At 39.0% G+C, this 24,813-nt stretch overlaps 1 long non-coding RNA gene across 1 annotated transcript in view; it reads right to left on the bottom strand.

Moving 5' to 3' along the window:
* LOC110366121 (uncharacterized) overlaps positions 1-18,531 on the bottom strand; it is a 101,388-nt gene extending 82,857 nt beyond the window's left edge. Inside the window, exons 1-2 of the long non-coding RNA XR_010473908.1 lie at positions 17,570-18,531; positions 14,511-14,641 (exon numbers count right to left, since the gene is read on the bottom strand). This is a non-coding gene — a long non-coding RNA (uncharacterized LOC110366121). The remainder of the gene's footprint in view (positions 1-14,510; positions 14,642-17,569) is intronic.
* Between the last annotated feature and the right edge of the window lie 6,282 nt (positions 18,532-24,813).

Raw genomic sequence — 24,813 nt, 5'->3', positions numbered from 1 at the left:
AGCAAAGTACATACAATGATAAAGTATTAAGTTTATGGAACCATATTAATTTATTAAGTTTTATGATGACAGATATCTTTCATTAGTAGTGCTACTGCTATTATTAATAATTATTACCAGCTATGACAATTTCTCTATGGAGGGGAAATGCTGATGATGTGGAATGAAGAAGGCTGCAAAAGATCTTTCCAACCCCTGAATGTTTCCTTTTGGTTTTTACAACTTGGTGAAGCGCATTCAGAGTAGAATTGCACATTGTATGATGCAGTGAAGCAACCGTCCAACACATCTTTGCTGCAGTTCTGACCTTCCTATAAGAAAGACAAAACTGTTGCACTGCCTGGAGAAAGAGCAGACCTAGGAGGGAACCTTGATATTTGTCTCATAATGATTCCCGTGTGAAAGAAATCAGTTCTTTCTGTAACAGAATATGTTCTTGCAAAACTTGAAGTCCGGGATGCTTAATTATGCCAACACTCAATTTATCTGATGGCAACCATCAAGGACATTCATAAGGCAGAACAAATCATCTGTCCCATCTCAGTTATTTACTTTCAGCAGCTGCCATCCCCAGTTTTTTCCTCTGTATCGTAAGCTTTGTTTCAAATACTATTGATAAAGGTTTTAAAAACTCATCTATACCTGAATCATTCTCAGTTCACTGTGTTTTTTTTTCTAGTTTTTGGATCTTCTCAGATCAAGAGGGGAAAAATCATCTGCCTATAAGAAAAGGCCAAGTTCTTTGTGAGTGAAAATTCCTGAGAGGGCGTTTTTAACTATTACAGTCTTGATACAGTTCCCTGAAGGTGCACCTAATATTCAGATTTTTTTCAAATTGAGTGCTAGTGTTTCCTCGTTCATTCACTTCCCCTTTCCACAGGGCAGTACCAACCTGATAGGCTAAATCACAAGCTGTGTTTGTATAGTCTAATAGGAACTGTCAAAATAGTCGCTAGCCAATCAGTCATCTGTCTCTCATTTTCCAAAACATTTTATAACCCTTTGTGGACTTGTACAGGTTCCAGACAGATATGAGACAGATATAGTTCATTTAGACTGTCATGTATTAATAGTGAAATCCTTCAAGGACAACTTCTTTGTCTCATTATGAAACAGAAGTAAAAGTGCATGCCAGGGAGAATATCAGATCTGAATAGACAAGATATTTTTTCTGAGTCCTTACTATGTCATGAAACATAAGTCTTCTTGATCTTTATGTAATGTAACACATTCAACAGCTCATACAACTCTCTTTCCCAGAGGTGCAAGACAGTTTTAAAGTACAATATTGTTCTGCTATTTTGCTGACCTCTCTGTTCTCCCAGAGGCTGTTTAAAAATTTCTCTGCCATTCTATCAGAGTTCCCATTGCCTAGAAAAGTGATACCTTTCTGTCCTGAATTTGCCAGATGGACACCTACTTGCATGTGGTTTGCAGCAAGAAGCAGCACCTATTGTTCTCTGCATGTACTGCACATGTGGTTTGAGAACAGGATATGTGTCCAGAGGATTTGGGATGTGCTCCTTATGTTGGCATATGATACAGGAACAGCAGAGTGGTTGTGAGCACATGCTGTGTGTGTAGTTAGGGTTTACAGGTGCCCAAAGCCTTGGTTCAGAAGAGTATCTGAACACTGAATGAAGACGGTGTTTCCCACCTCTTGCATTTTTTTCAGTATCAGGGAAAGAGGAATTCAGATACATTTTTCTTTGAACTGTGCTGAAGATTGTGATTGGCCAAGTCTTTTATTTCTTTTTGTGACAGATGTGACTCAAAAATATTCTGAATATTGCTTATCTGGTCAAGGTAATAAGAGAAAGAGAGCAAAAATTCTTACCAGGAAATAATGACCAGTATGACTAAGATATCCCCATTCTGTTAGTCGAAATTGTCACCGTTATGCAAAGCTTCAGCAAATCACTGCAATAAGGCAACACAGACCTAATAAGGAATCAGTTTTATAACCAGTTCATGGAAAAATCTAGCAGAGTTTTCCTTTGCACAAAGAAGAGGCCCATATTTTGAAGCAGAAAATCATCTTGTTTATGTTGAAAAAAGAAAACAGTCCTCTTTAAAATCTTTAAAGAGTCATTTCCTTGGATAGAAGGAATTGCTCTAGACTAAGGCACTAAAATACTTCTGAATACAATCAACCCTAAAAACAGACCACCACCATATCTTTTTTTCCAGGCTCTGATTGTCTATGTGCACACAGCCAGAAGTACTTTCTACAATAGTACACAATCTCTATCTCCAAAATTTCTGATCCAAACCCTGTTCAAGTCCAAAAGTCTCCCCGTTAGCTCTCAAAGGCACAAGAATATTGACAAAAGCAAAAACACTAATACAAAATGAAGGCTCTTTTAGGAATAACGCAGAGATTGCAGATTGCCCCATAGTGTGTTGCCTCTGAACAGAACTCATATTCTGTCTGAAATCATAGAGAACAGGGTCATAGTGAGTTAAGGGAGTAGCAGCCCTGCTTTTGTGTTCTACTTGTATTCCATAGTTTCATCTGGATATATAGTCTATGACTATATTTTAGTCCAAGACCAACGGTACCCTCTCCAGCTTAGTTTGCAAAGAACATGCCTATACTGAACAAGGATTCCTTAAAGTAAATTAAGTCAAGTATTTACATTTATATAATACCATGTAAACTAATAGGATTGGGAATAGTCTCCACATCACTTAATATTTGTTGTGCTGTTACACCTTAACTTCTGTAACTTGAATTAAGTCTTTAGTTTAGCCTCGTAGAAAATGGACCAACTTCTCAGTTTTGAAAAGAGCTGCTAGAACCAATGAAAGAAAAGCATGTAACAGGTGCTATGAATTTTGTTTAAGCTCATTCTGCTTTGAAAGCTTCTAAGAATGAAATACTGGCAAGATCACTGTAAATCACAGATTGATTATTCAGGACACAGAGTTTTATGCATATCCAGACAGAAACAGCTCAAGATTCATGGTCACAGTACTACAGCCTACACAATCTGAGATCCCATCTGACTTTATTTTCTCCTTACCCTAACTCTCAACAAGCAGGCTGGAAAATGGTTCAGGCACATTTTTCAGTTCTGCAGTGATGCTCATCACCACTACTATTAGAGAATCCACTTCAATGACTTGACTAGGTAATTTCAAATGCTGAATTTCAACACAGACCAGAGGAAAAAAAAAAAAAAAAATTGTAGATGTATCTCCACTAAATTAATTATGTGTAAAGAGAATTTGTCTTCCTCCTTTATTGATTTTTCCATCTGTTTTTCCAAATTGAAGTATGGGAGCTAAAATGTAAGTGAAATAACACATCCTGTCCTACACGTGAATACATGGTGAAATCAACTATCGACTTACTATCAGCAACAGAGCATCCTGAACTATCTCATTCAAGGACTATTCAAAAATTGTATACAATCATCCCAGAAAGTTACAAACTAAGATGACCAAACAACAACCAAAGATTTCCTCCAAAAGAGAATGCATATTCTTTATGAATTCATCTTGATATGCCAGCTGCTGCTGTTGCATAATTAGGATATTAGGTGATGGCATGAAAGTCAAAATTCCCATTCTCATTAATGCTTTGGCAAGGCTGTCAAGAACTTCCTTAGTTTCATTTAAATGTGCCATAGAATCACAGAATGTCCTGAATTGGAAGGAACCCACAAGGATCACTGAGTCCAACTCCTGCATATGACAACCCTACAGTTCACACCATGTGTCTGAGGGCATTGCCCAGTCTCTTCTTGAATACTGACAAGCTTGAGGCCGTGACTACCTCCCTGGGGAGCTTGTTCACCCTCTGGGTGAAGAACATTTTCCTAATGTCCAACCTAAACTTCCCTTTGCACATCTTCCTGCCATTGCCTTGGATTCTGTCATTGGTCACCAGAGAGGAGAACTCGGTGCCTACCCTTCCTCCTACCCTTGTGAGGAAGCTGTAGACCATGATGAGGTCTCCCCTTACTGTCCTCTTCTCCAGGCTGAACAAACCAAGTGACTTTAGTCACTCTTCATACAGCTTCATCTCCAAACCCTTTCCCAACTTCATGGCCCTCTTCTGGACACTGTCCAATAGCTTTGTATCTTTTTTTATACTGTGGTGCCCAGAACTGCACACAGTGCTCCAGGTGAAGCTGCACCAGTACGGAGTAGAGTGGGATAATCACCTCCCTTGCCTGGCTGGCAATGCTGTGCTTGAGGCAACCCAGGACACAGTTGGCCCTCTTGGCTTCCAGAGCACACTGTTAGCACATGTTCAACTTGCTGTCAAACAGAATGCTGGCCCATCAGCCAATTGCTCACCCACTGCATTGTGTGTTTATCCAGCTGTATGCTGGACATCTTGTCCAGGAGAATACTGTGAGAGACAGTACCAAAGGCTTTACTGAAATCCAAAAAGATCACATGTACAGGCTTCCCTTTGTCAACTAGGCAGGTAACCTTGTCATAGAACAAAATTAAGCTTGTTAAGCAAGACTTTCTCCTCATGAACCTGTGTTGGCTGGCACCAATGACTGTGTTGTCATTCAGATGTTTTCCAATAAATCCCAGATTCTCCAGGTTTTTGCCAGGAACAGAAGTGAGGTTGACAGTTGCCAGTGTCATCTTTTTTGCCCTTCTTGTAGATTTGGACAACGTTTTCCAGCCTCCAGTCATCTGGGACCTCTCCAGATTCACAGGAGCATTGAAAAATCACGGAGAGAGGTCTCGCTATGATGTCAGCCAGCTCTTTAAGCATCCCGGAAGAATCCCATCAGGCCCCATCGGCTTGCAGGGATCTAGCTGGAGTAGCAAATCCCGCGCAAGTTCTGAATCGATTTGGAGTTTATTGTTCACACATACATGGTTCTCTAACCCAGGGCTATGGGGGCCCCAAGTCCATCTTTGGTGTTGAAGACCAAGGAGAAGTATTAAATGTCTCAGCTTCGTCTATGTCTGTTAATAAGGTGACCATGCTCATCTCTGTAATCCTCCTATGATGCCTGACCTTGTTTCTACTGACGCTATAAATTATTTTTTTGCCATATTTCAATAAGAAGATCCCTCATCTTCCTTTGGCCTTTCTTCATAATGGGGCTTTCTGCCAAACTCATGCCTTGCTTCTTTTAGTGTTTAGGATTCTTTTCAGAATAAAGTCCTTTGCAAAGGGCATATTTAATGGATTTGTAGAACTTCAGGCCATATGTCCAAAATCAAGAAATTAGAGTTAGTCACCTAAGTGAGGCAATCTGGAAGTTAACATGCTATCTTCATAAACACTGAGAGGTGGGGACCTCCATGGTGCAATGCGATCCAACTGATTTTTGGAACCGCCTGTTTCAATCGCTTTCAAAAAGTATCCATGCAGGCTAACCTGTGGGCCTCAGACTTTGAAATGACTTTGAAATAATGTTTCACCTCAGCTGCTGAAGAGATACTGGAAAGGAGATTGCAACTGAATGGTATGAGAAAAGACTTGACAATAATGCTACAATTTGAAATGTTCCTGAATAAAAATCAACAATGAAATGCTACCAATGCTACCTAGATCATGAACTGAAGAAGAAAAAAAACAAAACAAAACAAAAACCTAAAAACTAGGAAGTCTAGGAAAAATAAAAGACATGTTAGAAAGTACATTTTAAATTAACTTTCTCAGGGAAAGAGTATTGTTTTTGTTCCAATGACACCAAGTTTATTGGGTTGCTGTGGGAATCAATTGTACAACAATCATCATAAAAAACTTGATAGAGACCTGAAGTAATACTGTTCTTTCTTTTGGGATAAAAGTAAATGGAAAATCCAATTTTTGATTTGTCTATCAAGACTTCTGTAGCCAGAATTCTGTAATTCTATGCTATGTTTCCCTCTTGCAAATATAAAATCCTTCAGAAATGTTTCAATGCTAAAAGGCTTAGACAGTCACAGGAGTGTTTAGCTACAGTTGTTGCTTTCAACCTGATTTTAAAACTAGAAGTCAAATGGAGATATTTGAAAGTGCACAACTGGCCTGAGTGTTACACACCTTTTCACCACTCTTGAAATAATCAGTCAGAGAGCTATGGGGTTTTTTTCAATTGAAAACATGCCAAAATTGCATTCCTCAGTTTTGGCAAAAAGCTACCCTACCAAACTGGAAAGGACCAAAGATCACTGGTTGGTATCATTGGCTTTTACTTTTGGGGAATCACTGCTTGGGGTTTGAGCTAAGAAGTTTAGGGGACTGAATTCTCCTCTCAGTTATGTCAGTGCAATTGCACTGAGCTCATTGGAACTGAAGGGACAACAGAGTGTGGTATCTTACAGTTGTTCGTACTCAAAAGTTGATTGTTTTCACAGCAGAACTTGCTTATTGTTCTGGATTCAGAAGGCAGATCGCATTCAGAAAGCTACATGAACCTTCCATATAATATTAGGAGTGTTTTGTTGTTTGGTTTTTTGTTGTTGTTGTTTGTTTGTTTGTTTTCCTAAAATAGTGTGATGGAGATCGAGCTATGACAGCAGACAGAGAACATAATTGAACAAGTAGTGGGACTTCTGGCATAGGCTCAGCACATTCTTATTACCTTCCCCACAACCTTATTCAGTAGCCTGCAAAGGAGCAGTACCATAGAGATTGAGCTTGTTGCAAACCAAGGATGAAATGTTACAAACATTCTCTAATGTAATGTAAAATAGACTCAAGTCATAGAGGCATCAGTGTAAAATCTGGTATTGCCAGACATGGAACTCTTCTAAGGGGCATTTAGGAAAATTGTCATAGTTAATAGCTTTTACTATTTTCAGTGTTTAATAATGTACCTCATCAAACAGGCAGAAGATACATGGCACCTCCTTACAATGACCTTATAAACAAATGTTCAGTAACACATAATGAGAAAGTAATGAGATGGGACTGAAGAGAGAAGAAAAGGAAGGTGAAATATTATTATGTATGATTACCCAATAAAATCTCCTACATGAGCTAATGGGCTGAAAAGGGTATTTTCAGGGGAGGAGTTAAATGCATATGTTTCTGCATTCTATTTAGTGTAAATAACCAGTTGGCATTTTGCTGAATTTTAGTCATTCTTGTTATTTACAAGCTGCAGCTGAAACGATGTGTAAACATTGTTGGTGTGTTTGTGTTTGTGGGTTTTTCTTCTTCTCTTAGTCCTTCAATATTCTAAATGATGCAATTAGTTTTTTACAGTTGGGGTTTCACTTTATATTTTATTCATAGTAAATGTATATCCATAAATACACATGCAATCACACATAGACGGAGAAAATCCTTTTACCAAGACACTAATGACTTCTGTTTGCTAAAGATAATTTGGCTAGAGCCTTAGTACCTTCTCAAATCTTAGCAGGTGGACCCTAACAGTTGACTGTAAAACCTATTATTGTATAAAATTTCTATTACCATCAGTGTAAAAAAAGGTTTTAGAGAACAAAACTGGTTAGGATGATAAGTGTATGGTTAGCTGTAATATGATTCCATTAAATCTTACTGCATTGTTTCTATATTGATGCCATTCTATTAACTTACACTGCGTGCACACCTCTTGTGGAGGAAATGACGACAGCATATGGAATCTTGGGAGGAGAATCATGTACTTTTTTGACAACAAACCACGAAAAGAAACAACCATGGACTTTATTGCCAGAAATGGGAGAAGAAGGATTTGTTGTACAGTGCTCCTTCACCCTCCCAACAACTAATGAGGAAGCTTAAAAGGCAGAAAATCTCTCCTGTTAATTATTGTGTTGGTAATAAGAAGTGTATCACAACAAAGATCCTTTCTCCTCCTACCAATCTAATTATGAAAAGTTCAAGAAATCATCTGAATGTGCAAAAATCACAACAGAAATTAGAGAAGCAACTCAGAACTATAGAAATGCAATAGCATATTCCTCCTGGCTAGGACAGTGATATTTTACTCAATGAAATGAAGCCTCATCTTCCAGAGCTGCTGACATAATGTAAAATGTATTTTTTTTTTGCCACACATTAATATGTATGTTAACTACCCTAAATTGTGCCAAACACGTTAATCATGCTTGCATTTTCAGTCCCAGAATTATTCTCTTTTATATCAATTTTATACTCCCAGTGAGTGCAAGCAAAACTTTGAAGGTCCAAATTTACAATATCTCCTAGCTTAAGTAGTGTACAGGGTAAGGAAATGTAAAAAAAAAAAAAAAAAATCATTCAGCAGTCACAGTGCCACAATTCTCAAACCAGTCTCATCACTACAATGGTAAATGAGGACTAGAGGTGGCCTAATAGTGGTTAACTTAGTGCCAGTTCTGGGAAGCTTGGAATATTAACAGAAAAGTTCATAGGTTGAGCCAGGATGATGAAAAACGAAAATATTTTTCTGCCAAAAATAAAAGAAAAAAACAATGACTTTTCCAAGAAGGCCAAGTGACTTTCTGACCCAAAATAAAAGATGTCGTCTTATATTCAGAACATTTTCATTTTTTTAAATGGAAAATAATTATATGCAGGGAAAATTAGAAATCACTATTTTAATTAATTTAAATGTTTTAAAAATTGAAATTTTTCGTCTGCTTTGAAATAGAACAGTTTTACATGTTTCAGAAATAAAAAGATTGTTTTTCAGATTACCTTATCTAATAAATTTGAAAATCACAATTCAGTCAGTCCACACCAACCTGTATTTTGGTTAGTTAGCTTTTTAACTGAAGACTTTACCACTTACATGTTGCATTTGGCAAACAAATCCAACAAAGGTAGGAACCAAAAATACACTTTTCACAACACAATAGCCCTACTATATATCTGTTAAAATATGCAACTTAGTGAAAAACATATTCAGAGTGCAATCTTGCAGAGTCACACACTTGAGAAATAGTGGAAAGTATACACATACTCCTCTGAAGTAACCACACAAAATGTTAAATCTAACACTTAGAACTACTCATCAAAGTAAAATACAGACATCAACACTGCATTTCAGCTTCATGTGTAAAGGAATCTTGTTTATTTTTCCTGGGAGAAGGGTGTACCAACCCAAATAAGTATTAAAAACTATAAGTGTATCTCCTATTAGACTCTCAAATTCAAGAAAACTACAGGTGGTGTGATTTTTCAGAACAAGGTCTCTTGAAATAATTTTTGTTGTGTACTTGGGAAATTTGCTCAGGCAAAATTGGAGAAATTCACGTGTTCAACTGGGATTTCCAGATGAATGTACATCCGGGACTTCTGGACAAACCCTTCATGCGCAAATATACCCACAGACTCACTCCATATTTCTCATTGTACATTTCATTTTTTCTTTTACAACCTCTTTCAGCAGAGGTCAAGATTTGCAAAACTTCATTCTTTTTTTGTGAGCAATACTTGTTGCACACTTTAATCACTTAATAAATGAAGCTGTCTCTTAACGGAGGACCTCTGTTTTTCTGTATTTGAGGGATAGGCATAACACTAGAGAGCAAAAAATATCACAAAATGCAAACTGTTTTTTTTACTTTCCTCTCTTCTCCCACCTTTCTTTACTAGGAGCAAACACATTTAGCATCGAGCTAGTGTTACAGCAGTATGAGTGAAAAGGCTCTGTGCTTTCACACTAAAGTGGAAAAAAAGAAAAAAACCCTATATCTCAGTTGACAAATAATACTGGGGGAGTCATAAAAGTTTGACAATAAAACGAAGTCACACGTAAAGAGCTAAGAAAATCTAGACTTCACAATTTCAGCTCTTCTGGAAAGTGAGAGTGGGTCTTGTGTGACTTCATTAGGATGCCAACAACCAAACCATGGGAAACACTACAGTAGCTTCATTCAATTATAAATTTAGCTTCACATTTGAAATCAAGCAGGACAAGAAAAATTTCTTTAAATATTCACCCTCTGTGTAGAGAAGGAGCCCAGCTTCCAGATAACCCTGGTTTTAAAAGGAAAAAGAAAAGAATCACCCACTAGAGTGCTAAGATTAAGCACTTCAGAGACAGACTTACTTAGTCAACACACAGTGCCATGTTGATATGTCTCTATTGCTTCAGGAAGCCAAATTAATTTCTCTGCATGATATTTTATCATCCAAGATATGTCAGCTTATTTGGAGCTACATCAGGGATCTCTGATCTGCTTTGCTACTATGCTTTGCATCACACAAAAGTACCTCAGGAGCTGGCTGACAGAAAGAGTATTGTGCTGGAAAAATCAGATCTGACAGAGTCAAAGGCTAAGATCTTCGTTTGCCTCATGGGGTCTCAGGGATGCTTGCTTGCATCCCCATGACCCCAGGCTGCCCATTTTCCTGTAGGAGTTGTGAGGCTCCCTGTACTTCAGATCCCAGTGTCTTGTAGGTGGCCTTAGCCACTGCTTATTTCTGAAGGATTCTTGACATCTTGGTTGAAGGCTCAAACTGTACAAGGCTTCTTTGACTCTTTGGAAACCCAGACTGAGTATGCATGAGCTGATTCATGAGCTGATTGACTCTGCAGACATCTAACATTCCATGCCACCTAGTCTGTCATGCTTCCCAGGTTACTGACTTTCATAGCTGACTGTTTCTGAGCCTGCTGGAAACTAAGGGTCTAGACAGGACAGAGAATAATCTCTCAAAAAGATTTTTAACAGATTTTTCTCCCGCACACTACAGTTTTCAAATTTGTACTTTCCCCCTGATTTATGTACCTTTTTGGTTTTGTATTTTTGTGCTTTGTTTTGTTTGTTTTTTCACAAATCGGGCATTTTTATTTAAATGAGCCAATATAATCCCTCTTTTTTTTTCTCAATTTTCTGCAACACTTTCTTCTTGTTTCATGTCACTAGCACAGACGGGTTTTGAGCCAAAGTATCCTCCTGGGCTGAATCTGACATAATCAGACACAGTGCTTTTTTTCTGAACTTATGCTTCCATATGGTGAGGGCAAAAGAGGTATAATATGTTCAACACAATTGTGTTTCTCAGCTGTGTTTTTCTCTCAGTACTGATTATAGAAGTGTAAAGAACAATTACAAGTCAAGCCACATTCTTCCCTAAGTATAAAACCCTTGGATGGCTCTCAGCATATTTTAATTTATCAGCTTCATGAAGGAACACTGAGTATGTAAATGTGCTCAGTTTTTTAGAAGTACTGATCTGTATTGGGATTGTAACTTGCATTAATTCTGTATCTTTGCAAGTATCGACTTACTTATAAAGATGAGGAAACTTTGGATCCATCACCAAAACCTCTGAAAATGTTTTAATCATAAAGCAGATAAAGGTGGAATGGAAAGGATTTAAAGAGTATTTCTGAAGTGATCAAACTGCCTTGAGAGACAAGGTTATTAGAATGCTTCAAAAGGTTATACAACGATTTTGCTTTATTTTATTGTAGAATAACTTCTTAGGTCTAACTGTCATAAATATTTACTTCCCTAAGACATGTGGACTTGGACAGATGAGCTTACCATATACTTCTGTAGGTCTGAGTTTTATATGTCTCTCTGATAAACTGCTTTATATAGTCTTGAGTTGGTATTAGTTATCTAGCATGACATTAGCTAGATTAGATGCAAGGGGAACTAGAAGGGCACCTCAAAACTGGTAATAGAAAAATAATTTCCCTGCGATGTTAATTCCAGATCAACCAGGGACCCTGGCTCAGCAAAGCTGATTTCACTGGCAATTTGCTTATCTTCAGCCTTCTGAGAAAGAAGCCTGAAAAGAGGCAGTGAAACTGGAAAGAAAAAAAAAAAAAAAAACACACACAAAAAAACCCACACAACTCCCCATTTTGGAAACATCCTGAAATTGGACTACAGCTTACAAACAAAACCAGGCCCTATTTTCCACTTGGCTAGAAGCAGTGGCTCTAAAAATGCTATGTGATCAGACCAATAATAGATTTTTTGTAAGAAAAAATTGACTGATAAGAAATAAATTTCATTGTGTTTTTTAGAAATCAAGGGAGCTTTTTGACAAAGATTCCATTCTTCAAAAGGGTACATGGAACAATTTAACTAGTTTGTTGTATTTGAGAAAATTGAAATATGGTCATGTTTACAAAGACCAAAATTTTTCTTTCAATTTTGACACATAATATGGATAGGGTTTTTTTAAGTTTACTGATGTAAACAATACAGAAACATTCACATTAAGACATGAATTATTGACAGATATATGACAGAAAAAAAATAATTTTTTTTAGCAGGAGACTATTTTCCAATGCTTATACCTACTGCATTCTTTTTACCAGTGTCACTGTTTAAGAAGGTAATTTAAATTTCTGTATTCAATTGTTTTATCTCTGCAGTTCTATTAAAATGTTGCTATAACACTAGAAACCATGACAACTGATTCTTGTTTCTGATTTCATTACAAGGTTACACCTTACCAAGGTTAGTGGACCTTTCATACAAGATGGAGTTAATAACTTCACAACTAAATCTTTCAAATATATGTGGTTTGGTACAACAGTACTGCTTCACTTGATCACTCATTTAAAGAAGTCATGATTATATTATTACTCCAAGTCATATTGCTGTGTTTTTCTAATTGTTGCCCAATAGTTCCACTCTTTTTTGACAAAAGACCAAGTAGAGAAACCTCCAGACACAAAATACGCTGAAGAAATAAATTGTGTGGACTTCTGGCCTTAATACACACCAATATCCAAACCCAGGCCAAGTTTGTTACATGAACATATTGCTTTGAAGTGTCACACATTGTTCATTCACAGTTTTTGATATGCATTACCAGCTTCCTCTAACTCGTGAGCACTTGGAAGCATAGAGGAGATGTCTGAAGTTTTTGCCATTCTTTAACATGGATCTATTGTATTTGTTGCTAAGTCTTCATAAAATGTCCATATTACCACACGCTGGAGAAGTGTACTAAACATCAAACTGTTACCTGGACCAGTATCATCTTTCCTTTTCATTTTGTTTTTAAGAATGGAATACTGTAACAGTTCAGAGTTTAGGATTGTTAATCCTGGCAATTTAAGAGTTCCCTACAGCTAGGAATGCATCCAAAACAGAAGCAGAATTTAAAGTAAGGTACTAGCTGGGTAAGCAACTTCCCTCTTATTATGTTGGTATTTGAGACTAGTCCTTCACTTCTAAATCATATCCTTTTGGTCCAAATGGGAAGAAGCCTAAAAAAGTAATCTGGAATAGGTGACTCTCATGAGTCCCTAATCTGAGGCAAAGGCAGAACCACTCTCAGAAGAGACAGTTTTTCCTAATTTGTTGCTAAATGCTGACTTCCATAATTTACTGTGTCAATTATTATGTCAGTGTTTTAGCAAAACAGAAATTAAAGAATTGTTATTAAACTGAGAAGAACCAAATCCCAGCAGAATCAACTTTAGAATTACTTTGACTGCATTCTGGCAACCTGTTCTCTCCCTAATTCTTTGTGACTGATGCTTACTATAAGCAAAATTTGACCATTGATCTTGACCAGTTATGACCGGTACAGAACTCTATTTTTGGCTGGGAAGAAGCTGAAGTTACCAAGCTTCTGATGTTTCCCAACTGTCTAAACTGAAGTTCTTCAGTCAGAATCATAAAGTGTTATTATTAACCTTCATTTTCAGAAGGGAATGTTTCTTCTGAAAATAATATTGAAGATTGCAATACTGATGCATACATAAATATTTGCATTCTGACGTGTAATTTGAGAAAAGAATAAAAAGGTTAGTCAGAATAGAACCCTTCCTTTTATCACAGTGCAGAATTTAAAATAGCTACATTTCTGTTGCTCAATGACTCATATATTTTATCTCCTGTCATCTCTGACTGTGTCTCCTGCTTTCTTATTTCTCTTCCAACTTTGATCTTACTCTCATTTCTACTACTCACAAACTTTGTTTTCACTACTGGAAATTGCTACTTTTCTCTTTTTAAATCTCCTTCCAACTTTCAGCTGATAGCATTTTTGCAGTTGTCCTTTGGTTATCAGGAGAAAGTAGGTGAACCTATTCTAGTGCTTGGTAGTTACAGAGTTTATATTTCTGCCAAATACTAGCTGAGTGAACTTGGGAAGCAGATTAAGATCAACTCAGTCAAACTAGTCCATTGATTTGGCTTACCAATTTGAGACATGTCGTTCTTAATTTTAAGATTTTAACAGTGTACATGCACTGATATCTCAAATTGAACTCAGTGGGGAATGCCTGTGTTCAGTAACTCCATCAGTTATTATTACAATAAATTTTTATTGTTTGTTTCTTGTTGAGATTATGAGCAGCCGCAGCCTGTGAATCGATAGCGGCTCTATGCACAAGTCAGAAACCAATGTATGTCATTGTCAAACTATTATATGGAATCCAGCATAACCTAGTTCAAAGGTAGCTTGTACATATTCCTGAGGAGTCTCAACTCCTGAAAGAAGTACAGACAACTGCCAGCTTCTGGAGGATACCAGTAAATTACCTCAGCAAATAGAAAGGAAAGTGGAAGGACCTTGATTATATGTAAAATATATATTTTTCAGTATCACAGACTTGGTTCATGTATCTGTGTCTCGTGGAAAGACAGGGAAAGGAGAAGTTTCTTGTCTGTATTTCACTTACTCTTGCTTAGGACAGAGCCATACACCTCATCCTTTGCCACTGAAATCCAAGGAAGATTGGGCTTGTTTGTTGTCTCTCATCTTGGTACAGCAGCAAAGAAGCTCTCCTACAGGTTTCTACAAACTCATGCCCTAAAAAGGCAAATATTATAGCAAAATTAATTAGTACCTTCACAGAAATACAAACCATAGGGTGAAATCCTGTATCTGCTGTAACCAAAGTTTTGCTACTGACTTCAATAGGATTAGGGCTTCTCTCAGATTCTTCGTAAGCTTTATCTTTACAGGCTGGGGATTCAGCCTGCCCACCAAAACCCAGAAGTAGAAACATGAAGAGGTGAGAATGAGTATGACAGTGCCCCTCCGATACATCTGGGCAGGAAGGTAAGCACTCTGTTGCTCATCTTGAAAAGCTCTTAAAAATAACCTGTTTCTTTTGTCACTTCATGCACTCCATAATGGATTTCTGTATAAAAGAAATATATTTATCTTGCATTTAAAAACAAACCCATGTTATTAATTCTTTGTCTAGACATTGGTTCAAAAAGGCCCATTCTGTTTTTAGTCATCCTGAAATTCAGAGGTGCATCTATTATAAAATATAATGGCCATGACTTCAGCCTTGCTCTGGACTATCAGTAGGGACAGCATCTAATTACCAGGCCTATTTGAAGTTCATCTGTTGCCCAATGTTTTACCTTAAACTTCTTCCCTCTCTAGCTTTACCTTATTGATCTTTGTCGTGCCATCTTCTGAGGCTTTATATTTCTATCCTTTATTTTTATGGTTACCTTGAATGTGTTTATAGACTGTAGAAGGTATTTATAGACTTTGATGATGTCTCCCCTGAGGCTGCTCTTCTCCCAGTCATATATTAGTTTAGCTCCCTACATGTTAGCTCATATATCTCTCATTTCTGTGGACCATTTTTGTTGCCCTTCTTTGTATTTTCATTCTGTGTGCTTCCATACTGTAAGAACCAGCATAATACAGTATATGTAATAGAGGAGAATTCCAGGTGTTTTTTCCTCCAGTGCTATGTAAAGCAAAACAATTACTGCATAAACTGTAAACACTATTGGTTGAGAGTTTGATTTTGCAAAGCATAGTTTCAAACAGGCCCATCTCAGCTCTGGAATCTATTTTAGTCAAATTGCTACAGCATTTTGTGGGGCTGAAACCTCTGCTTTTTTCCAATATTTTCTGCAGCCAAGTAATTTCATTTCTGTATCCTGCACTCACAGAATTCAGAGTAGTTTTCATCTGGGTTCTCACACTGCTGTATTTCAAAAGGAAGGAGGAATACGAAGAAAGAGTTTCAGTTTGAACTTACACCTTTTAAATACATGTGTAGAGCACTGGCTTTTATGTTCACTAGCCTACTGCCTTATATTATCAATATTAATGGCAGCTTTGCTTTTAATTTCAACAGAAACAGAGTCAGGCTCTGGAACCAGGTGATATTCCCCTGGGTAAAACAGGATTCCTATGTTTTAATGACAAATGAAGCACCACTTTTTTATTGTCCTTATTTCTGCCATGACAGTATGCTTTTCAGTAACATACAATTATAGTGTCATTGCCTTTGTATAAAGGGGCTAACCATAAATGCTTTCCTGACTACTTTCTCACACAGATTGTTCTTATATAGACCGCTTTCATCCCCTGTTAACCTTTCATACAGTTTCCCAGCTGCACTTAGGATTACTGTCTGAAAATCTTGCACCTCCTGCTTGGATTTTTATTCATTGAATAGTCCTGTTTTTTATAATATTTTTATGCATTTCAAATACATTTTATTTTTGCTGCAGATGCTGAAAACCTTTTTTAATTTTTCAAGAACAAAGTAATACGAGTGTTCTGACAACTTAGGTGTACAAAATTATATCATGCTGAAGAACAGCATTTAGATTTCAACACTTTATGTAAATAACCCAATTACTTAATTAGACAAAGCGTGGTTAACTAGGGTTAAAACACATGCAATCAAATGGTGCACTTATTAGGTAGAATTTTAGTATGTCATCTCATCAGCACAATTAGGTTGCAAAATCAATCTATATATAAATAAGCAGAGTTCTTGTATTTGAGGATAAACAAAAATCAGAGATGAGCTGCCATAACTTTAATCATCAAAATTTATTGTTTAGAGAGAGCAGGTTCATAAAGAGGTTTGAAGAGTCCATTTCCAGTCCAGAATCTAATGAGATACTCAGCTTTTCTCTACCCTGCCTCCTCATGTGCCATGTTTAGAATGACATATTGAAGATAATTATGAACCTGCTTCGATATAATTTACAAGTTACCCCCTCCTTGTTTTTTCACCACTGTATGTTTACAATAGTAAATTCTGATGTTCACTGGAGAATCGAACTCCAACAAATTTATTTGGTACATGCTTAGACAGAAATTGTTTTATTTTCTTTGGAACTCACGTAGGCCAGTCAGAAACTTAAAAGTGAAGAAACTGAGGAAAGGACTCTCCCCGTATGTTTTCAGCTTGTTTCACAGAAAACACAAGCCAGTTAAATAATCTATCAAACCCTTTAGATATTTCCTATCTTGCAATTTACAGTCAGGAGGCATGTCACAAGGATTCAAAACCCTGCAAGGCTGGTGGTTCTAGTTCAGTTTTCTTTTCTTTTTCATTTTTATAGCTGCTTTTTGTCTTTTGATCATAAAGGAAAATTAAATGGAACAGTGCACTGGCCATAATTACAGCAGTAAACCACTTCATGTCAGTGTCTTGCTGGTTTATCCCTGACAATGGAAAACACCCACAGCACTCAGGCGACTTCTGGAAGCATTTCAAGTGCTTGTCTAGAGCTGGATAGCAGCTTTTAGGAGATTAAGTCTCCCACTGCTCTTTTGTAGACTACCTCTTCCACAGAAGTGCATAAGTTCACTCCCGCCTATGTTTTTAATCAAATTTATAAGCTTTAATTTCAGGTGGTTGATTTTTATAAATCTTCTCTCTCTCTTTTTTTTTTTTTTTTTTTTTTTTTCCCGTGGTAATAACAAAGCATTTAAAATAAATACTAGTTAGGAAAGCAAACCTACTTTAGGTCATTAATACTATCTTCTGCTCAGCAGTAGGCCAGCAAGGTTTGCTACAGAACCGGCAAAGCCTAAAAAAATCATTCCAACATGAAGATGCCCAGCGTAGCTTCGAACAGAACGGGCAGGGAGCCGGTGCAGTACCCAGCCCCAGGGCTCGTTACGAATATTTGTGAGAAACGTTTTTCAGGAACGAACCCCGTGGTGCCGGTCCCGCTGGTGCCCAGCCGCGCTGCGGGGCTGTGGCGGGGGCTGGGAGCCGCCGCGTGCCCCCAACGGCCGCTTCCAGCCGTTGGCAACGGCCCGGCGCGCGCAGGGGAGTCCGCGTGCCGCTGCGCGGTCGCGCTCCGTGCGCGAGGTGCCCTGCGCGCGGGTGCGGCCCGCGGGCCAGCCCCGCGGAGCAGGGACAGCCCGGGGGCCGCAGCCCGCCCGGAGCAGGGGGCAGCGCAGAGCGGCCGGCGGACGCCGTTCCGGCCCGTTCGCCTCGCCGACGGGCTGGGGAGGTGCCGAGTGTAACGCGCAGCGACAGCAAGGATAGCCGAGGACGTATGGACGAAAGAGACCCTGGGCGGGGAAGAAGGGCGCCTCACGAAGAGTGTGCTCAGTTTGTTTTTTTTTTTTTTCTCTGAACACCCGCGTCGGTAATTAAAAGTTCATTTAGACGCCAGAAGGAGCCTCGAGTCTGGGAACTCGTGGCGGCGCTGTGCTTGCGGAGAGGCGGGAAGCGGAGCTCGGGGGGACCGTGTGGGCTCCCAGGTGGGAGGGCGATGGAGACGAGCAGGGACGGGGCCGTGAGCCGCGCCCCGGGCCGTGACACCCGCGGATGCTGTGGGGTGTCCCGGGCTTTGTGCTCCCAGGAAGCTTGTCAGGGGCGGGCTGAGCCCTTGGGTCCTTAACTCTGAAACTGAGGAAATGCAGGACACCTGCAGCCTTCGGGGAGATGCTGATGCCGTGGCTGCGGTGGCCCTGGGAGACGGTGGGATGCAGGTGATGACTTGAGAAGGCAGCGCTCAGAGGTTTCTGGGGTCTACGCCACTTGGAAGGACTGTCCTGCACGAGGGAGGTGATGGGAGCAGCTGCGGGGGGGCATGTGTTAAGCAATCACCTGATCTTGCTGTTCCCGCAAAGGAGATACTCTCATGGCAATACTCATGATAAGGAATTTATAATGGCTGAATACTCAATATGCTGTAATGTTCACAGTGTTTTGCAGGGACAAGTTCTGAAGCTTGTAATATGAGTTCGGATTATGAGGATGTTAAAGTTGATAATTAATGAGTAGAGGTAAGGGTTGGAATTTTTAATGGATATATGTTCAACCTGATGTAATCTTCTTGGTTTGCTGTCAGTGTCTTGGTGTGCATTTTGTAGTAGACATCTGTTCAGTTTGTGAATGAAGGTGAGACATTATGAAAAATGAAGAGATAGATTCTGAGCATCAGTCAAGCATAGTTAGCAAACTGACATTCTACTCGTCCAGGTATTCTGTGATTTGCTTCACTGCTACCAGGCCATCCAGCTAATGAATCTGAATATAATAATGTGAGATGATTCCTACTTAGCTTCCTCAGCTGGAAGCTCTGGTGCCTCTGAGATGCATGTTATTTTTTGTAAGTTGGTTTAAAGCAGGTAGAAAACCCTCACTAAAGATTAAAAATACAACACCTAGGAGATAAATAACCACACATTCATATGGAATAACCTTTAAACCCCACAGAAGTCAGCACCATAGCCTGGAGCAAGGCTAAGGAGGTCTAAAGACACTAATTATTGTAGTCATGCAATTGAAATAATGGGGACCTGACAGTATGACTGATAAACAGCTAGAAAATTAATGAGCAGTATGCCTGTCTTCCATGAAAGGACTTCCAAACGTCTGTACAAGATACTACAGAAGACACCAGCATTATGTGCAGACCAAAACTCTATTTAAAGATTTGTGGCATGAACTGAACACATGGCATTGCTAATGACTGGAGCTTGTGTGCCCACTGTGTATGAATGAAGTAATTAATCACTTTAAGATTACACAATGTGAGATCATAATTAATGAAAGAATACATGATATAGTGTATGAGGGAGGAGAAACATAACTTGGATTCAGGATCCTGTACTGCAGAAGTGCCTTTTGATCACTTGTACGTGTGGTGTGTTTTTTTGTTTGTTTGTTTTTGTCGTGGCACAACATTGTGCTTGTTTTCTGTTTGATTAATCCAGTTTTGAGTTGCTTCAAGATTTGCTCTGGTCCAGGGTGAAAGAAACAGCCTTCTGGAATAGATAGGATTATAGAGTTTGAAGCAGTGTTTGCTATATCCCAAAGTCAGGGTCCTCAGACAACCTGCAGATGGGTGCTCATAGTGGCTAGTGGCAGATACAGAAGAGGAAACAGCTTACAGGAAAAATTGCAATTATCATCAGTTTGCATCCTGAACATTGGCATAACTTTCTGAAGAAACCCTTCATGCACTTACTGGCATCTCTGGAGGCATTAGACAAACTTTAGCAAAGAAAGTAAAAGAGACAGTGATGTCTTTACTAGCCTAGTGGTATGAAACTTGGCCTAAGTGAATTTCAGCTCCACATCTGGCGCAGCTTCCCTTTAAAGCATTGGTATTGTCATCAGGACACACACCTGTGTGTTACGTGGCCTATCAGTAGACAGATGCTTCAGAAGAATGTTTCAGAGACCTCCCATTTTAGGCAGATGCTACACAGTTTTCCTTCAAGCCTTCTCTTAAACCCCAATAGTAGGAAATTATTCAGACCTGAGATACCTGAGAATTACCTACTATAGTTGTGTGATAGTCCCAGTCCCCTTCACCCAAACACATTTTCTTGTAACTTTGCTGAGCCTGTGCTCCTTTCGTTGGGCCATGAAGCTGCCTGTGCTGGTTTTGTTAAAAACAAGACCAGTTTCTCTTTCAGTGAATTTTCCTTTCACCTAAATTCTTCTCAATAACTGCGCTTTCCTGAAGTTAGCTGCACTTTTTTTTTTCTCGAACACTGTGCTCAGAGCTGATAAGATGACCAATGGAATGCTGAAGAAGCTAAATGTTTAATAGTAATTAAATGTTTAGATTTATTACTGTAGTAACCAAAGTTAACTGATCATGGGACATGTTTACAGGAGAGGCGGACAGGACAGGTGACTAAACCTGACCGAGTATTTAATCCCATAATCATCATACCCCCTATATAAGAGCAGAGGTCATGAGGGTCTTGCTCTCTTCGACCATGGCCGGCATCCGGAGAGGACCCTGTCACCCATGTCTGTGATGCTAGGCTCGAGGCCCTGCAACCCTGAATGCAGTTTCTGGTTTGCTGTGAAGTCCTGCCCATGACTTCTGGGTGCCTGCCCCGCAGCTGCTGGAGCCAAGCCAGCTCATAGCTCTACCGCCGCTGGAGTGATGCCAACTCCATATCAGGCATACAAGATTGGTTTTGTATATTTTGTATATTTTATCTATTTATTAGTAGCGTAAGTAAAGCCTTTTAAAACCCTTCCAACTTGAAGTCTAATTCTCTCTTCTTTCCTCCTTATCTTCCTTATGATCTTTTCAATCTAAGGGGGTAACAGAGAGCATCTGCCACAGTTTATTGTAGTCTTGCTTTAAACCTTGACAGATTTGTTGGTGGCCTATACAGGCAAAGAGAATGTACGGGGATAAGATAAGAGAAATCGTGACACTGCCCCATCTGTTCTAGAGAGCCACAGACCCTGAAATGCATGTGGCCACATTTTAAAGCGATATCTGTGCTACAAAAATGTGCAGCCTTGTGTTTCCTTTGGGGAGGAGATGATCTCTTGCTGTAGGGCACAGTGAACATCCTTTCTCATGCTGGCATATACTACTGGGCATTCTCCCCACGGAACTGAGAGACTATTTGATGAAAGCTTCAGAGTCAATCCATGCCCAATTGTCTGGTACCATGTGTGCATACAGTGGGAAGCTGAGAAAGGGAGAGTAGGCTGTCAGTGTAGGGCCACAGCGTGTTGAAATATAAATGGTAAAAATAATGCACAAAGGACTGGGATTTCCCCAGATAAGTAGGGGTTTGGTATTAGGGCTTCCATTGCCAGTAAAGAGCTTTGATGATTTCAAGAGACTTTGGATCAACTCCTGTGTGTACAGACCTAAATAGTACTGATAATTCTGTTGTAATTTACAGTCATATTCCTGTGCAAAGCAACAGTTTGAGCTCTTAATTTTATTTGATATGCATTTTTAAATGGTTATCTGAATGACCTGCATTCAGCCTGATGAAAATCTTACATAGTGTATTCTAGAGCTCTCAATACTTTCCTAAATGCACTAGAGGGTAAATATTTCTTTGGGGACCATTAACACCATTAGTAGCAGCTTCTTTTCCACTTCCCAGGAATTTAACAACTTTCAAATGCATAGACTTCCAAAAATGTCAAAAAATGAGTAAAGGGAAAAGTACATTTTATCTATTCAATTATAGACTTGGGATATTACGGGAAACGTGAGTTTGTTCCTTGGACTGAACAAGAAGGTTGATGGGATTAGTAAACTGAACACCGTTCATGTGAATCATTTATATACTGTGTGCTTTTACAGAACATTACCCACGTAATAGCTGCACAGGGTTTATTAGTACATAAGGCAGTAACGTGCACAGTATCCTTATGTGCTTTTTCTTACAAACTAATCAAATCTGTTAAAGCACAAACCTAACAAACTTTGCTATTTTTTCAAATAAGTTTTTGTATATATGTAAATTTGAAACCAGCAGTGCAAGGATTTCATCTTGCTGTCACTGCACGCTAGTATCTAGCAAATAGAGTCCTCCTACCAGTAGAGATCTGAAGGTTCTGCAAGAATAATGAAAACAAAACAAAATGCACACACACAAAAGCAACTCACAAAAAAAAAAAAACCTCACCAACAACACACTCCCTCTGCTGGTGGATATATGTCTCCTGCTGTGTGTTCACCAGCAAAATCAATCACACACTAACGAGCAACAACAAAAAATCACTTTTTAAGTATGTCTTAGCAAATAAGAATATGGCTGTAGAATTTTAAAACATTTAAAATCAAATATCCTGCCACCTGAATTATACAAAATTCTCATTTAGAAAAAAAAAAATCCAGTATAAAAATTAAAATGACCTCTCATACAAGAAATATGGCATTTCCAGAACATATTCTGCTCTATAAAACTGGCGCACAAATGGTCAACATGAAATTATAACAAGCTCTTGACCTTCCCTGGCCCTTTATGAATTTTCATGAAATGATGTAATTCATTATTTCCACTGATGTGTGCAGAGCAGTGGGCTGACTTACTTTGTATTCATTTATTCAGTCCTGAGTAATCTGTGTTTAATAGAATGCTGGAGCGTGTCAGAATGAACAATTAAACCTGATTGTTATAGAAGACAACTTGCCATTATTGCCAAAATTAATTGTATATGCTTTATTTTTTTAATAAAGAACGGGTGTTGCAAGTTCAGTATATAATCCCCGTATTAAAATTATACACTTTTTTTATTTTGAATGGAAATATCTCTCACACACTTGGGACCATATTATTTTGCATTGAGCTCTCAACTGATTGATGATGCAGGCTGTAATTTTTTGTCAAGTCTGTTCTGCAAGGAAAAGCAGATGAGAAAGACTCTGAAGAGAGCACTAGAAGAGGAGTAAGATGGAGACATCAGCTATCCCATCAGCAGGGTGCAAAGTTTTGGAACAATATATTCTGTGGTGCAGAAATTAAGTGTTTTTGCTGACTTCTCAAGGGTAAAAAAAAAAATTAAAATTTAAAAAAAAGGCAGCCTGTTTCAAGGATGATGCATTTAGTAAATCCCTCAGCCTGGTGGGCAATGATAATAATATCCAGGAGCACTTTAAATGAGTAGGGGAGAATGCATATATAGGGAATTCCAGGGAGTGAAGGTGCTATGGAATAAATAGTGTTGTGAGAATTATGGAAGAGTAGGATAGTATGTATGGATTTTGGTACCTTCTCCTAAATGAAGTCGTAGCTGTTCTATGTGGCCCACAAAGTCCTAGAGGACTAAAATCTCCCAGAACAGCTCTTCAGTTCAGCTGGTGGGAGCCTCTACCTTTGAGGTAGAAATACCTGAGTTTTGTGCTCACTGAAACCTTAAAATCTCAGCAGCGTAATTACAACCTTGGGTTATAGTGTTTGCATATAAGCATGATTATTACACAACTCTTGTGGCAATACAGCTTTTCTCTTGAGGGAAGAGCAGAGATGTCCATGGATACCACGGGCAGGAAGGGTCAATAACTGAACTGGGATGAAGAAATGAGCATGGTTAAAGGCCTGAGTGGTCCAGATTTCAGTGCAAGCTGGATGAGCATGCAGGGGGGCTTCAGGTGTATGCTTATGTTACTGTCTGGTATGATTCATCCTCCATGTCTTCTTCACCTTGATAGTTACAACAAAGCTAAGTGTACCTGAATGTGTGCACCATTGTTGTCCTTCCTTAACAAGAGCAACCATGGTGCTCAAGAAGTGCCAAGGCAGTGAAGAAGATCCTGTAAGACCTTCCATTGCATGACACCACTGGACAGGAGAATGGCAATAAGATAAGAACTGCAAGTGTCTGGGTCCAACCTCCCACAAAGGCACTCTCAGCATCCTTTGTCCTCTAGAAAATGGGGCAGTGGCTTTCAGAAAACCTGGAGTGGTGTTCTGTCACATCAATGAGGGTAAATGTGTGGAGGCAGAGCATATAAGCTAAAGATCAGCGATTAAATGGTATCTCAAGTAGTCACCGACCATGCACTGTCATTTCCATGCCCCGTCATCATCAAGAACTAAGGCTACTGCATTGCAAAGCAGGGTGGGGGGCAAGGAGGGGCAGGTGGCGATAAAGAACAGGTAAAGAACAGTGAAAACAAAGCATTTGAATGTTGAAGGCACCAAATGCAGATCTGTTCAACAACAGGTCCCTGCCCTGGGGTGTTCAGAAAGAAAGGGAAGATATTTTTTGTCAAGAAGCAGGTGACTGGAGGAAGTCTTAAGAGAGTCCTGTGATCCTGTGTCATCAGCTGTGCCTTGTGTTTGCTCCTCCATGCAATGAAGCCTTATGAAGTAGCAGCAGGAGCGGTGTCTGGTGCTTATGTGCTTATGCATGTAGACAGCTATGAATTTTTAACACTGCAGAATGAAATTCATTTTGCAATAATGAAGATTTTATCTGAGGTAACAAGAAGCACCAAGTCAATGTTTCAATTCGGAGGGAT

This window comes from Columba livia, chromosome 7 (assembly GCF_036013475.1).
Source record: "Columba livia isolate bColLiv1 breed racing homer chromosome 7, bColLiv1.pat.W.v2, whole genome shotgun sequence".
Taxonomy (NCBI): Eukaryota; Metazoa; Chordata; class Aves; order Columbiformes; family Columbidae; genus Columba; species Columba livia.
Note: the sequence above shows the minus strand (reverse complement) of the source record. Positions and strands in the feature narration are given on the sequence as shown.